This window comes from Aplysia californica, unplaced genomic scaffold, assembly GCF_000002075.1.
Source record: "Aplysia californica isolate F4 #8 unplaced genomic scaffold, AplCal3.0 scaffold01038, whole genome shotgun sequence".
In the NCBI taxonomy this organism is placed as follows: domain Eukaryota; kingdom Metazoa; phylum Mollusca; class Gastropoda; order Aplysiida; family Aplysiidae; genus Aplysia; species Aplysia californica.
In genome coordinates this window covers 165,619-180,489 of record NW_004798308.1, presented here as the reverse complement: position 1 = coordinate 180,489, position 14,871 = coordinate 165,619, and the positions used below count along the sequence as shown (strand labels likewise).

Genomic DNA, 14,871 nt, shown 5'->3' with positions numbered 1-14,871 from the left:
GGAGAGGAGGCACAAATCAGTCAGCCTCTCCAGGATCCTCTTATACTGTCTCTTCTACAGACCGTTAAAATTGCAAATATCCAGCTCAGATGTGATTCCAGGGGATACATACCACAGATCAAACAAGTTAATTGAAGAAGAGACGAGAAGGGGACTTCACACGCCCTATCTCACGCAGGTCTGCACTGGTGTCCTCGACAAACGGGTCACCAGAAGAAAGAGGCACAGCACACCAAACTCTTTTGTTCCCGGGCTCCAACCGAAGATCGTCGTCGGACAGGTTCGCCACCCCTTCCTTCACACAATCATAATACAAACAAAAGCCTTGCTCGATGTCTTCCACCACTATAAACAAGCATAGATCTATCTATCTATCACTTTGCTACTACTCCATCTTGCGCGTGCGGGCACAGCGCCTACTGCAAAAGTGGACCCACGTCGTCAGAACTGGAGGGGAGTCTCGTAGTAGTATTCTTCGGTAGCCTTTGAATCATCGAAAAGAAAACACCTACAGGTGAGAATGATGAAGCACTGCAGCACTCACTCAACACAAAAACCCAATCAAACAACAAACGAGCCGCCAGAATAGAAAACTATACACACAATTATAGGAGTAGAAGAAGAAGGCACTTTTTGATTCTCCCCACCAAACAATGAATGGACGAGAAGAAGAACACCGAGCTAACTACGTCCAACAATGACGCCTACATCCCCGCACCGCGCCGTGGAAGCAGCACCACTCACCGACGACACATTTGCTATGCACAAACAGAACGATTACGTTCAAATATTCAGCACCACAGCGATATATATATATTATATATATATGCACACGACTTGTTAGTAGTAGAATAGAATAGAATAGTACGCACTAGTCCTTCCTTCCTTCCTCCACCAGCATGGGTGGGTGCCTCCTGTGCAACAGCTACTAACTAAGACACAGCAGCACAGGGTGGTGTATCCATCAGCTAAGATGGCCTCTTCCGAAATAAAAATGTCGCCCCTCCGTCCGTCCGTCTGCCTGCCTGCCTGCCTGCTTGCTAGCCCGGGCTCGCTATGCATCGAACATTATTACTCACACTGGGGGCCGCCCGCGCGCGCCTGCGCGCGCACACACTCACACACACATACACACACACATACACCACCACCACGACCACCACACCAGACCGCACGCTGACGCGGCCAGTGTTATCGATCTCCGTGGGCACAGCAAAGAGCCCCATCGGTCGATAACGACGGCAGGCAAGGTTGACAGCGCCGCAATGCTGTAGCGGTGGGCAGAATACGAATAACCTATCCGGAAAACCGATTAGTTCTCAATGAAACATTATATAATTCGAATTCAGACTGATCTGTCCTAATCTGTCTGCCGAAGTGAGTTCACCCATTTATTGTTGAAGTGGCTGCAACCCGTTTGTCCGAAGTGGTTCTATCCCATCTTTTTTAGTTTTAGTAGAGGTTGTACGGCGTTCGCAACTGCATGAGGTCATATGAGCGCCAGAAGATTAGAGGTGTTACAAGAGAGTAACAGACATAAAATAAGAAGAAGGGGAGAAAGGACGATAGATGTTTGATAGAAAAGAAGAGCCAACCACACCAGCGCACCTGCAAACCACCCACTCTATCCCATCTGCCGTGGCGGTTTATAAATTATAACACATTTGCCGAAGAGGTGCAACAGTATTATCCGGATTTTGCTCAAGCGACTCATTGCCCAGCCCTACAATGCTGTGGCTCTCCCCCCGTCTCCAGCGAGCGACCAGCGCCAGCCTATGACGGGTGCCCACACACGTAGAGATATAATACATGTACACCCAACACGCCCAGCACGCACCACCGGCATCTCAACGAAACGGTGCGTGCTTGTTCGTTGGCTCGTCAAGTTGACTGTTTTAGTTAGAGTTTTACGGCACTTGCAACACAATAACAACAAGGTCATATATACATTATATAAGAGCAAAAGATTAGAGGTGTTACAAGAGAGTACAAACACAAAAAAAGAGGAGGAGAGATAAGGACGATCGATGTTTGATAGGAAAGAAGCAAACCACACCAGACCAGAGCACCCGCCAACCATCCACATGCTCGCCAAGGGCAAAGCGGGGATGAATTAACCGCACCACAGATGTTGCGTTTACTTTCGTCTGAGTGAGAAGAGAGTAGTTTATTTTTATTTTTAGTAAGTGTTTTACGGCGCTCGCAACTGCACAGGCTCATATGAGCGCCAGAAGATTAGAGGTGTTACAAGAGAGTTACAAACATAAAAAAAGAAGGAGGGGAGATAAGGACGATAGATGTTCGATAGGAAAGAAGAAGCAAACCACACCAGAGCACCCGCCAACCACCCACGCGACAGAAACGACAGATGGAGAGTTAAGAAGAAGTAAATAATGTACCGTACGTCCCAACAGTGACACCCTAAAACCACCCGTTCAACAGGACCAAGATCACACACCGAAATAAATACTGGGGGGGGGGGGGGGGGGGGGGAGAGGGGGCGCAACCATAGGCATAGGAGCCACACGGTCAGATGCAAAGAAATAGTATTGTACATAAGTAATATATAATACTGGTTCACTTCAATTGCACGTATAGATTTGAAAAATACCAACATGCTGTTATTTCTAAACAAAAACAGGAAGACTTGACTTCGAACATTTTTAATTATTATTTATAACACTTAAACTGCACATTTTATTTCTACCGATCTTGTCTATCAACAGTATAATGTATCTGCCTCTTAGTGCAGGCACAGCTATGATGGAGCTGTCCTCCGTGGTAAAACAGACATGGGAACACACCTACGTGCGGTGTGACCCAGTTACTGTCCACAGTGTAAACGATGGATGCTAGTATGAGGGACTAGTCCAAAGCTGGACTGTGGGATATTTTGATCATTTGGAAAAGGTGAGAGACGCAGCTGGTATCGTCTCACTTTGAAAAATTGAGAACAAACTTAAAAGGAACCAAGAAAAATAGTTTTCAAAAGAGACTTGTTAAAAAAAAACAATTAACTAAAAATAAATTGCTGTTCAATCTGCATTACAAAAATATTATTGACAGGCAAAAATGGAAAAAGAAGTAGCAATATTTACTCATGCTGTCCACAATACAAATATTCTAAAAAATCCACTTCCCATTCAAACAAAAACAAAAGTGTGTTCCCTGCCTAAACATTGTGTGTGTTTGACTGATCATCTTCATATACGACACAATTACTCAATGGCAAAACGCGAGCTCTTCTTCATAGTCTTTTAAATTAACTTCTTCCAAATTGAGAAAACCTGCACAACACAAATTACGAAAGACCAAATTTGTCTTTTTACACACATGTACATCTATCAAACGACGTAAAGAATTCTGTTTGAAATTGTGAGACTTAGTTTTACTCTCTTCAATTTCTTAATTTACTTGATTTGTTTTTTTAATGAAGTATATCGGGTGCATATTTGAAACCAAAAATCTCAACAGTAAAAGATCATCCAACAGCTTGTTACAGAAAATCAAGAAAATATTGGACCAAAATTCAAAGAAGACTGCTGTTTTAGTACCGATATTTTATTATGCTGATGTTCTATCCATCTGCCATTTTTACTACGCTTCACCTAACATATTTTCAGATCAAATTTACTGCCCTGAAAACATATATTACAATAAATTAATGTATGATATCAGCACAACATGATATGAATTGTAAATGGAAAGGGCTTGTTCGTTTTTACGGAGAAAAAATAAAAATGTGAATCTATCTTATCAGCTTCTGGCCACAATTCAAAACTTCCCCGCAGCTCTTGTATTCACAAAAATTATCTCCTTATTGCGGGGAAAAAGATATCATGTAAGAACAAATCTAAATCAACCCATTGATTAATTTCCACGAGTCTTACTTGTAAATAAAAGTAGTCAAATTTGAAACCAGCACTGCATGTCATCACTTCGACTTCTGACGATGCCATAAAATTGCAAACAATGTATCTGCCTCTTAGTGCAGGCACAGCTACGATGGAGCTGTCCTACGTGGTAAAACAGACATGGGAACACACCTACGTGCGGTGTGACCCAGTTACTGTCCACAGTGTAAACGATGGAAGCTAGTATGAGCTGACTAGTCCAAAGCTGGACTGTGGGACCCAACAAAATTTTTAAAAAATAAAAGACAAAATGTACATGATTTATTAGTTTACCATACCACCCATTCTAAAACTCAAATATAGAGAAACCTGGATTTTTTAAAAGCCCAGTCATGTCAAAGCAGAGCATCCCATGTTATTTCATGTTACGTCATACACTTGTATCATTCATTGTCCCTGTAAACCTATGTGTTCACAGATGACATCATTATCTGCCATTTATGATCAATGAACTACACAGAGAAGTCTTTCTTCACCTAGCATACTCATTTTATTTGTGTTTTCAAAAATGCCTTACCTAATTTAGTCAGATGGCAGGATGTCCAGCAGAAAAGACAAAGGAAACATTAACTCACAAAAGACCTTTAATCTAATTGTCGACCCAACTTCAATGGTAAGATCAACGCAAGAAATAATTCTTTTTTTTTTAAATTCAGCACATTTCACCCGTAACGCCTTCAACAAAGAGCAATTTTATTTCAGAACATTCTCCTTTTACAACAATATCGCTGCGGCTTGAGTGACTGGTAAATACATCGACTGTGGTTATGACGCAGAGAAGACAGTTGATTGAAAGGGAGAACTGAATTATTATCACACTTAAATTTCCAAACTGCAAGTGAATGTTAAGGCTACAATTTACCAGCTTAGTTCCCTATTTTAAAAAAAAATGTTTTAATCCAATTTTTTTACCTTTCAAACTGAATTCCTCTTCAACAAAACCACATAACAACAGAACTAAACAACACACATAGAAAAATTACAAGAAAAGCTCCCATCAATTCAACAAAATGAAATACAGTCATAATTGTCTTAGACAGCAACCCATTGTCCATTGTCAGGGAGGAAAGTGGTTGCAATGTAACTGATTTTGAAAATTCTAAAAACGCACTTTGCTACGAGAAAGAAGCTATTAATATTTCTAATGATTTGAAAAACTTGGGCATTATTAAACATTGTTATACTTTGGGGTGCCCACAACAGCTGGATCGGGCCGATCGCCCAAAACTGAAAACAAACACGTTTGTTTTTGAGGTGATCGAGTCGGGCGATCGGCCGATCCCATCCGTAGTGGGCACCCCGTATTACAAGAGAGTAATTAACATAAAAAAGAAGAAGGGGAGATAAGGACGATAGATGTTTGGATAGGAAAGAAGAAGCAAACCACACCAGAGCACCCGCCAACCACCCTTGACTACATTCAAAAATCAAACACAATACGTATGACTTCTGTACATTCATCACGACAGTGAATGATAGTGTGAAAGAACCATAAATAACCGACGGATCTTATCAATCTTTATCTGAACACAGACAGCTTATCTGGTTCTAACACTCCTGATAATTTTTTATCTACAATCTTTGTTTCTCTTGTCTTATCTCTCCAATCCATGTCTATGACATGTTCATATTATACCAGTTGGAAGTTGTAAATCTGAACAAGACTTTTTTTGGGGGTCACTGTTACATTAAAAAGTAACCACTTTTGGATACATGTTTTACACTGTACCATTCCTGCCACTTTGAGTAATCCTCTGCACAAAACTTCATTTTAAAAAAAATAAATGTTCCTCCCACTGCAGGAACCATTGACCATCGTTAATTTATTTGTAGAGGCACCTGCCATCCGTGTCCAGGCACTGTTTTAGCCCTGCAGGAACCGACCGAACAATACTCACTGGTGTGAGGTTACAAAATTGTATATCATTATCCTACCTTTATTTTGATCAATGACTGATCTTCATCTCTTTTGTTAAAAAACCCCACAAAGTAAGGGTCTGGGTTTTTCAAAATTCAAATCAACTTTCTAAAAGTTGTCGATCACCAAGGTCTACCAGATACCTGCAGAAACGTGCTTGCACTCCTTTAACTTTTAGGATCCACAATACTAACCACAGCCTACATCAACATTGAAAGTGATATCACTTACACCTACCTCTACAACATTTTTTAAAAAGTCACTCGAGCAATATTATTCAAAAGAAAAAAAAAACATCCTCCGCACAACACATTGATCAGTTCGGCTTTAAGGCTATTAAATTATTAATCCCAACGGTTCAGCAAGAACAACCTGTCACACTAACATGACAATTTGATGACTGAAACTTTGCATATCCTGATGTCATCCAATACAGACAGACGATTTGAAACTCTAAACTATGAGTATCAATGAAGAACTTAACTACCATGAAAGAGTAGGACACAGACACAACAATGACAAATGATCGTGCTGAGAAAAAGCAAGACAGAACCAACAGACAATCTACCAGCAGCATCCCCCAACCACTCCTTTAGTACAAAATGATAACAACCCAACCCATGACGTATTTCTTTCCATAAATCCAAGAGCATTACAAAACTTCAGTAAACTATCTTTACCATTTCGTACGCATCCACATGCACTTCCAACACTATTTTACATTCCGAACCCGTGTCAGTGTCAAATTGGGCAAATCTAGGAACCTTCTGCTGGGAGTTCTGATATGCTGATCCTGTCATAAATCTCTGGTGGCCACAACTCAAAAGGCTTAAATCAACCACACGAATGCAGTTCTTTACTTTATTGAACAAACATATATATATATTAACACTTTGCAGTCACACAGCCAGCAGTACAAAATGCCCCATCCAGTCACCCAGCGAGGAGAGTGACTGCAATGGACTTCCCGGGCCTGTCACAGAACTGCGTCAAGTGACCCGACAGGATAATTTTCACCACCGCATTAATATAGCGGCCAGTGAACGCAAAATGTTTTTAAACCAAAATAGTCATCTCACCTGTCTCTTTGGATGCACTTGGCAGTTGTAGATAAATATCTGACTGACTACCAATCTCCCGGCCCACAGGAGTGTCGCATCACCCACAAGTGGCAATGCCTCACTGGCTCTGGGTGCTCCTGGCCTGTATTCTAATCCTTAGCACTCTCTGTGCTGTCTGGGGAAGATAAAAAAGAGCCAATGCAAGTACTGATTGCAAAATAACAAACAATTTTTTTGTTCTGAGACAAATGAATATCAATCTGAAGGTTTGTAACACACTATCAGAAGCTTCAGAAGAACTGAATCAGAATTTAACAAATATTATGCCAGCTGACCTGATTTCTGCAACCACTAAGGCAAATAAATTTATAAGCACATTTCAGGGACCCAACTTTTGTTTGCTGGAGTATCATACATCCCAACTAACGAATAAAAGGTGGGACAAATGCTTCGATTTGGAAAAAATCTGTTTTTTATATGCCACATCCGCACAATTTAGATAATCTTGGTGGGCCAACTAGGGCAGAAAGAGATACATCTCAGCAGAAAAGCTGAGATACAAGATAAACTCGGGTCTCCTGCATGCAACAGAAAAGCACCTCAAACCGCTACACCACACACATGGTGTAAGAGTTTAAGAAAGTCTTTTATACCGAACACCCCTGTCTAGTTGAAAGTCAACTTGTTTCATATTAAAACAACCAACAGCGTAAACCCCAATTGCTTTCCTTCAGAGAGTCCAATAAAGCAGCTCACTTTCAGAGTTGCACTCATCAAGGAGAAAAAAAATTGTTTTTTCCTGGTTTCAGTCTGGATTTTGTAACTATTTTCAAAGTATGCAGATACATAATATGATACATAAAGTATGATTAAAAAGATGATCCATTTTCACCTTCCACTGACCTTTCTCACCACTATGAGAGGGTAAGTTGGCACCAAAAAAACACAAAAAAACAACCAGAGTTAGAACTAAGCATTCTTCCAACTCTTCAATTCATTCTCATTTATACACTTCCTCTACACACTGTTCTTAATGCAATACAGGTACCAGTGAAGAACACTTGGTCCCCATTGGGACACTCAGCTAGCTGAGAGCAAAGTAAGGATATTTCAGGGCACGAAAAATTTCAAGTAACAGTCTGCATATCCATCAAACCAGAAAATGACTGACCGTAAGTCATCCATCTCTCATGAAGTCTCAGGTTGAAATAGAGCAAGAGGTTTTTATCTATTTAAAAACTATTTTTAACTAATGAGAGTTCCATATTTAGATGTGTCCACCAAAACAAGACTCGTCCTGACAAAAGAGCCACAGATGGACCCATCCACAGCTTATAAAAATTTATTATTTTCAGTTTGGATAAAAAACTGAATAATGTCACATTTGCAATCAGCGCCTCAAAATTAGCAGTCTGCTTAAAAAACACACCCATTTCAGAAGTTCAGCAAGAACTAAAGCGATTGCTATCAAAGCCTGAAAGGGCAAAAAGAACAAAACAAGCCCACTGAAGGCAATGACAAGACTACGAAAATGAATTACCATAAGCACAAAATTTTTTTGCATAATTATCAATTATCTGTCTGGCCAACCGAGCCAGAAAAAAGGTTTTTTCTTCCTCACTTTTATAACCAATTTGTCATTTACTCATTCAAACCCTTCTAATCTAAACCCTTGCAAAAGTCTACATAAACCCATATCTGAGCTCCCTTGGGACCATTACTAGATTTGATCTACACTACTCTTATTTATTTTTTTGTGCTAAATCATTTTGGGATCACACCCACCTATTTCTCTTACCACTTCTTCATCACTATCACAAATAAAATCCATCTCATACAGTCAACATGGCTTCATTAGAGTACAGTGGTCATGGAACTATATATTTTGTAAAAAAATTACATAGTAGGAGCTGAATAAAAAAATTGCAATCACTGCAAATTTTGTATAGAAGTTGTAACCTGGCAAAACATGTTGCTAAAGGATCTAGCAGGAAACATAAATGTCGATACAGCTTGGCAAAAATATTAGCACTACTTATACAATTTGTAATGGATTCATCATGCTGTTGATGTACAATCTATGGTAAAGCGATTCCTGTTATGAAGCAGAAAAGAATGAAGTTCAGTAATAACAAACATTTAATCAGTGCAAAGCCTATAGTACTACAAGTAGTAATCTGCCCTCACATCATCTAAACAACCGTATGTCAGAATAAACCATCCTACAGTATTCCGGCTGAAATAACACCCCTCTAGCAGATAACAAAGACTTAAAAAACATGATCAATGGCAATTTACAATTAACAATGAAGCCATAGCCTTTGCTGTATTAACTTTTTAAACCCCAATCCGGCAGTAATAACCCTGTTCCCCATCGGTTACTAGAGACAACTGTTTCGTTTCATTTAGTGCTAGTTTTCGCTTTTTCTGAAGTATTCCCGAACCAGGTTTTTTTAGTAATGACTAAGCCTATGTTTCCGCCATTTAAAAGTTGGAGGCAAGCTTTTGAGGCTATAATGAGGTATAGGTGACTAGAAAAAACTCCCAGAAACAGTGGAAAAAACTCAGGGTCTAAGAGTTAATTGACTGCCAGATCTAGAGCAGCAAACTCTCCAATAACCATTTAAAAATTGCCATGTATAATACTTCTGACTTCAAAAGGACAGCCGGCTTAAGATAACATCCCATTATAATGTAGACATCAGCAAATCATATTTTTGGATAACTTCTCACCTTGTCTCCCAAAGATATTAGCCCAAAACTTTTTAAAGGATTATAATAGTATCGTGTTCCATTCATAGACTCAGTCAGCTGATAACCGTAACTGATAACATGGTTGTTTATCATTTTTGAGTAGGTCACTTGGCTATGGGTATTTACCCTGAGATTACCGTGATATTTACAGGAGACATTACCCTATAAAACCTGGTTTCTTACACTTGAACCTACAGGGCCCCAGTAACCAAGCTTCCAGAGGCCAGAGAGAAATACTATTTAGATTTGCACCACCTGACACTGAAAAATTGTATAAGTGTGCATTCACACCTGCGGTGTAGGGTTAAAATACATTACAGAGAATATATTGCTCTTTTTTTCTCCTTTTTTTTGGGGGGGGGGGTAAGCGTTTTACAGCCCTCGCAACCGCATTTAAGGTCATATGAGCACGCGGGACACACCTAACATTTTAAATAGGTAAGAAATTTTGAATTTTGTCCAGGTGGAGGCCGAAGCCTACTATTATCCATTTAAGATCACCAAGGGATCTTTAACGTGTGCAACTTGCACACGAGATCTCCAAGATTTTTCGCCATAGTCCGAGAAGGCTAGGTGTAGATCTTTCCTACCATTAGATCAGGGGTGTGGCTGAAAAGACATCAGTAAGAAGGAGCCAAGGAGTAGCAATAGAAAGAGTCACGAGCCCAGTGAAGGGGGTGGGGGAAGAAAGTGGACACGAAAGCAGACGACAGAATATTGCAAAAGAGAAGGAAAGAAGGTGAAAGGAGACAATTTTAGAGAAGAAAATTTGTCTGTCACTACCCGGATTCGAACCCGGGACCTTTGAAAGAGATCGAACACCTTAACCGCCAGGCCACGAGAGCCCCCATACATTGCTCTGCTGAGGGTTGTTTTCCCTAACAACGCACACAGGACCTCCTAAGTGCTAATCCATATTTAGTATTTAAAAAATGTCATTTCCTCTAATCAGCCAGAATTAATCTCATTTCCTGTAATCAGCCAGAATAAAATTTGTACTGTCATTCAAAATTTGAGCAAAGCTTTTTGTATCACTGACAATCTTTCATTTAGATCAATCCAGTTCACCACGCCAAACAATAAACGATCGTAACATACGAGAAGTGAATTCGAAATTTGAATGCAGAAAAGCAGAGGTGCATTAGTAGAGGGTTTAACAGGGTTTTTTCGATTCTCAGGAATTGTTGGTCACAAAGCTTTAGTTTTAATAGAGTTTTTACGACGCTTGCAACTGCATACGGTCATATGAGCGCCAAGGGGTGGATGTCAACAGAAAAATCCATACAGGGAATCAGGCTTACTCTGCTCACCTCTTTAGCTTCAACAGCACAACAGCTTTGGGAATGGCCTAAAGACACTTCAGTCAGTAGCATAAGCGATGTCACTAAAAAAATACACCCTTCAAACAATGAATTTTCACAGAATAGAATCATCATGTCTTTTTAACTTCACCAATATCATATGCATGGACTATGATGGATTTCGACTGAACAGAACTGTGCACTCAATTACGCGAGGTGAAAATGACACGCCTTGTGTCGATCCGGCATAAAAGAATACAGCACCGACAAGGAGCTAGTCACTCTAGCCCATGGGGAACAGGATCAAAACAAAAAACAAAAAAACACTGCCACTAGTGCCACACCCCCTAAAAAAAAAAATTAATTGCACAGACCCAGATGGCAGAGAATGACTCCCAATTTTGCTTGCATTCAATAAATGCAAGGCAAAAGAAAAATGGGGGGGGGTGGGCGCACTCACTGATCAACGTCAGTCAAAGGCATAGGGGTTGGAAAAATTTATCACAGGGAAGACTTTCGGTTAAATTTTTACTTTCACTCCCGCACACAGATGCACTGCTTTGGGGGTCAAACTGCAGTATTTTTTGCTGCAGATCACTCATAGTCATACAGCCACTAAAACTGTCAAAAATCAATAATTTTCCCCTGAAACCCCCTGAGTGGTTCAAAGCGCGGAAATTACTACGCCACTACGCAATTAGGATTACTGTGGTAGGTAGGCTATAGGTCCATAGAACTATCAAAATAAGCCTATTTTAAAAACTAGATCTAGGCCTATCAATATGCGACGGAAATATTCATGTTCAGCACATCACAATAGCCTAGGATAGGCCTACGGAGTAGAAAATGGACACACATAGGACCTGGCAGCAAGAGATCTAAGCGTGAAACAGGAGGGAAAGTAAAAGAATACTGTCTTCTGTAAGGAAAACGAGCAACCACCCCAACAAACACAATAAAGAAAGGCCACCTTTATTTGAGGTGAGAGAATAACCCACGTCCCGCTATTCTCACCCCCCCTCCCGATGAGAATAGCTCCCAGCCCGGTGTGGGCAAGAATAGAGGACTCCCCCACCTCTCGCAGGCCGATAAAATTACTTAGGCCCGTGGTGGCTTACCGCATGTGGTTGGGAACGAATAATAATGTAAAAACATGTTTCGCCTCTCCAGTAAAAAAAAAGCTCACTACCGACGCCATTGAGCGGGATGTGGGACCAGCTGCCAGCCGGACCATTCATTGTTTACACACTTGCGATGGCAGACCTCTCTGCCTGCACACAATAAATTATGGTTCAAGGAACAGACCGCGTGTACAAACGTAACAAGACACGAGCACGAGACTATTAAAATTTATGCTCTTGCATGACGGTTGAAGGGTTGTAAATTATTCAGACCAAATGAGCGAAGGCGTTAAATCGTGTTAACTAGTTTAATAAGCAATCCAAGCTCTTTTCTTTACTTTCATCTTTTTTTCTTCTTTTATGCTTTCCTTTTCTTTTCTTTTTCTTGCCTCTTCTGTCCCCTTCTTCTTGAACATTTGGAGTTTGGAGCCAAATGAAATTCTCCGGGCCAGACACCATCCAAAAGAGGCAAATTTCTGTGATTTGGCTTCAATTTGACAACCCTGACTGTGACTAGATCTAGATCTAGAATCTATCGAACACCAACATGACCTTCCTCTGGAGCATCAGCCCCAGTAACCTCAGCCCTGATCCCTCTTGGGTCATTTCTGGTAAAACAAGGGAGGGGGTGAGAATAGCGATTCCAGGGTGAGAACATCCACTTCCATAAAAAGAAAAGACCTTACCCTAACCCCGGCCCAACCCCTAACCCTCTATTCTACTGTTTCCAAAGTGGTTGCTCGTTGTTAGGGAATTCCTCCCTAATCACATAGAATCTAGATCTAGATAGATTAGATTCTAGAGCGATTTTGTAGTTTCGTTCGTTAAAGTCAAAAGTAGGGGGTTTTCAGGGGGGCTTGACCCAATAAAAATATGGAGGGGGGAATGTCCCGGGGGGCATGCCTCCCCCTGAATTTTATACTAATTTGATGTTTTGAAGTTAGGTTGCAAATGTTGCATCCCTGCTCTTCTTTGACTTTGTGTAGCCTATTTCAAATAGATATCTAGATTTTTAGACCTAGAAATCTAGATATCTAGATCTAAATCTAGATCTAGATCTAGATTTTTCTAGATCTAGATCTAGTATTTGGTCATCAAGACTTCAGGATTTCTTCTCTGGATGTAAACAAATGGATCGTGGACTTTAACGAATGGAACTACAAGATCACCGATTCTAGATCTAGATCTATCTTGAGTCTAGAACATAGACTAGACTCTACTCTAGGCCTAGGCCTACCCTACCTACAGACATACTAGACTCAGTCTCAGTGATTGTATCATGAATAGTCTGTAAGTCCAATGCCAATGACAATGTTTGAATCAAATCCTGGAAACATTACTATCAAGATTCAAGTTAAATCTATAAGCATAGAGCCTAAACCTAGACATCAGGTCGATGAGCACTGAGCATGCGAGTGGTTCTACTCAGCCTAGCAGACATCCAGAATTATACTGAATAACACCATAGAGACAGAATGAAACATTATGCATGCGCCATATTACAAAATGGCTGGCAACGTCTACTATCGAGAACGAGACATCTCTTCAAACACACAATATATTGCAAGTAGGCCTCATACTAAATAACAAGCAGCTGCTGTGCATTCTGTAAATAACAATGCATGGTTTTTGCTTTAACTTTTCTTGTAACGAGACCTTGGAAGGGGAAAAAATAGAGCAGTGTAGTTTGCAAGAGAGCTGATAATGAAGTCTGTATTTTTAGCAAGCCAAACAGTATCAGGAATGAACACGAACAAACCTCAATTCCATCTACAAAACATCAGAAATAACAAATGATCACCAATACTTTTCGACATTTCTCATTTGCAACAGACAGAAGAACATTCTTATAACCTACGCAAGACGTAAGACGGGTAGCGGTGTCGTCGTGTTGACAAACAGTAGGTAGGATAGAACCTCTTTGATCATGCCGCCACCCAATTTGCATACACGGAAATGATCTATTGTGCAGACCGGCTGGACGTTCTGCTGCTTTAGAGATAAAACCCTCCGCTAAAAGCTCTTGAGCGTGATCTGACATGAACAACAGTAGATTTTTACTCACCCAAAGTTGATTAACTGTCGGAAAACATCGAAATAAAATGGAATTGGAAGAACGAATACACTATCCTTGGACAACATACATAAGACAAAATTCTAATCGGAGATAGGGTGCGGCGCCCGTGGAATACAATTATCTGCCCCGTAGGAATGAAGGAAACGCTATTGCGCTTGCGCACTTGCTCCGGGCCTCAATTATTTCACTGCGGACTGAATACCGTTTTAGACAAGTGCTAAAAAATTTCACGGCATATCCACATAAATTCTATTTGATGTTGCCAAAATGTCAACACATGTATAATACAAATATATTTATAGACCTATAATTATATTCACCCAAAAAAAGCACGTCCAGATTAAATTTGCATAATTTATGCTGACAGCCCTTTTGCCCAGAAAGCGAAAGTGAAAGTAGAAAAATTATTATGGGCGAGGCAATGTTCATGCATTTTATTGTTCGCCTGATATCTGTTTTCGTATAACTCGTCTTTTCGTTTTCGACAGTCGGTTATTTGGCGAGGAATTGTCGTATATTACTATTACACTTTGATAATGCATTCCTCGTTATTTCATTTTCTGTACGAAGTATGAAAAAACATGGGGTTTTTTCTATTTCTGCCGGGACGTTTTAGTCTATACCACAGAATTCTACACTTAGTGTAGAATTCTGTGGTCTATACATGTACCAAAGACCGTATAGCCCAGTGGAGAATCTTTGCATCATGTAGGCCTACTTCACAC

At 40.3% G+C, this 14,871-nt stretch overlaps 1 protein-coding gene across 3 annotated transcripts in view; it reads right to left on the bottom strand.

Annotated features, from left to right (window-relative positions):
* Positions 1-14,282, bottom strand: part of LOC101845511 (guanine nucleotide-binding protein subunit beta) — a 49,300-nt gene extending 35,018 nt beyond the window's left edge. Inside the window, exons 1-2 of one of the 3 annotated variants that reach the window (XM_005111299.3) lie at positions 14,135-14,282; positions 6,912-7,068 (exon numbers count right to left, since the gene is read on the bottom strand). The gene's annotated coding sequence lies outside the window, so the exon portion shown is untranslated. Of the gene's footprint in view, positions 1-112; positions 1,012-6,911; positions 7,069-13,927; positions 14,019-14,134 lie in introns of those variants that run through there. The other 2 variants (XM_005111301.3, XM_005111300.3) reach the window with 2 other exon arrangements.
* Between the last annotated feature and the right edge of the window lie 589 nt (positions 14,283-14,871).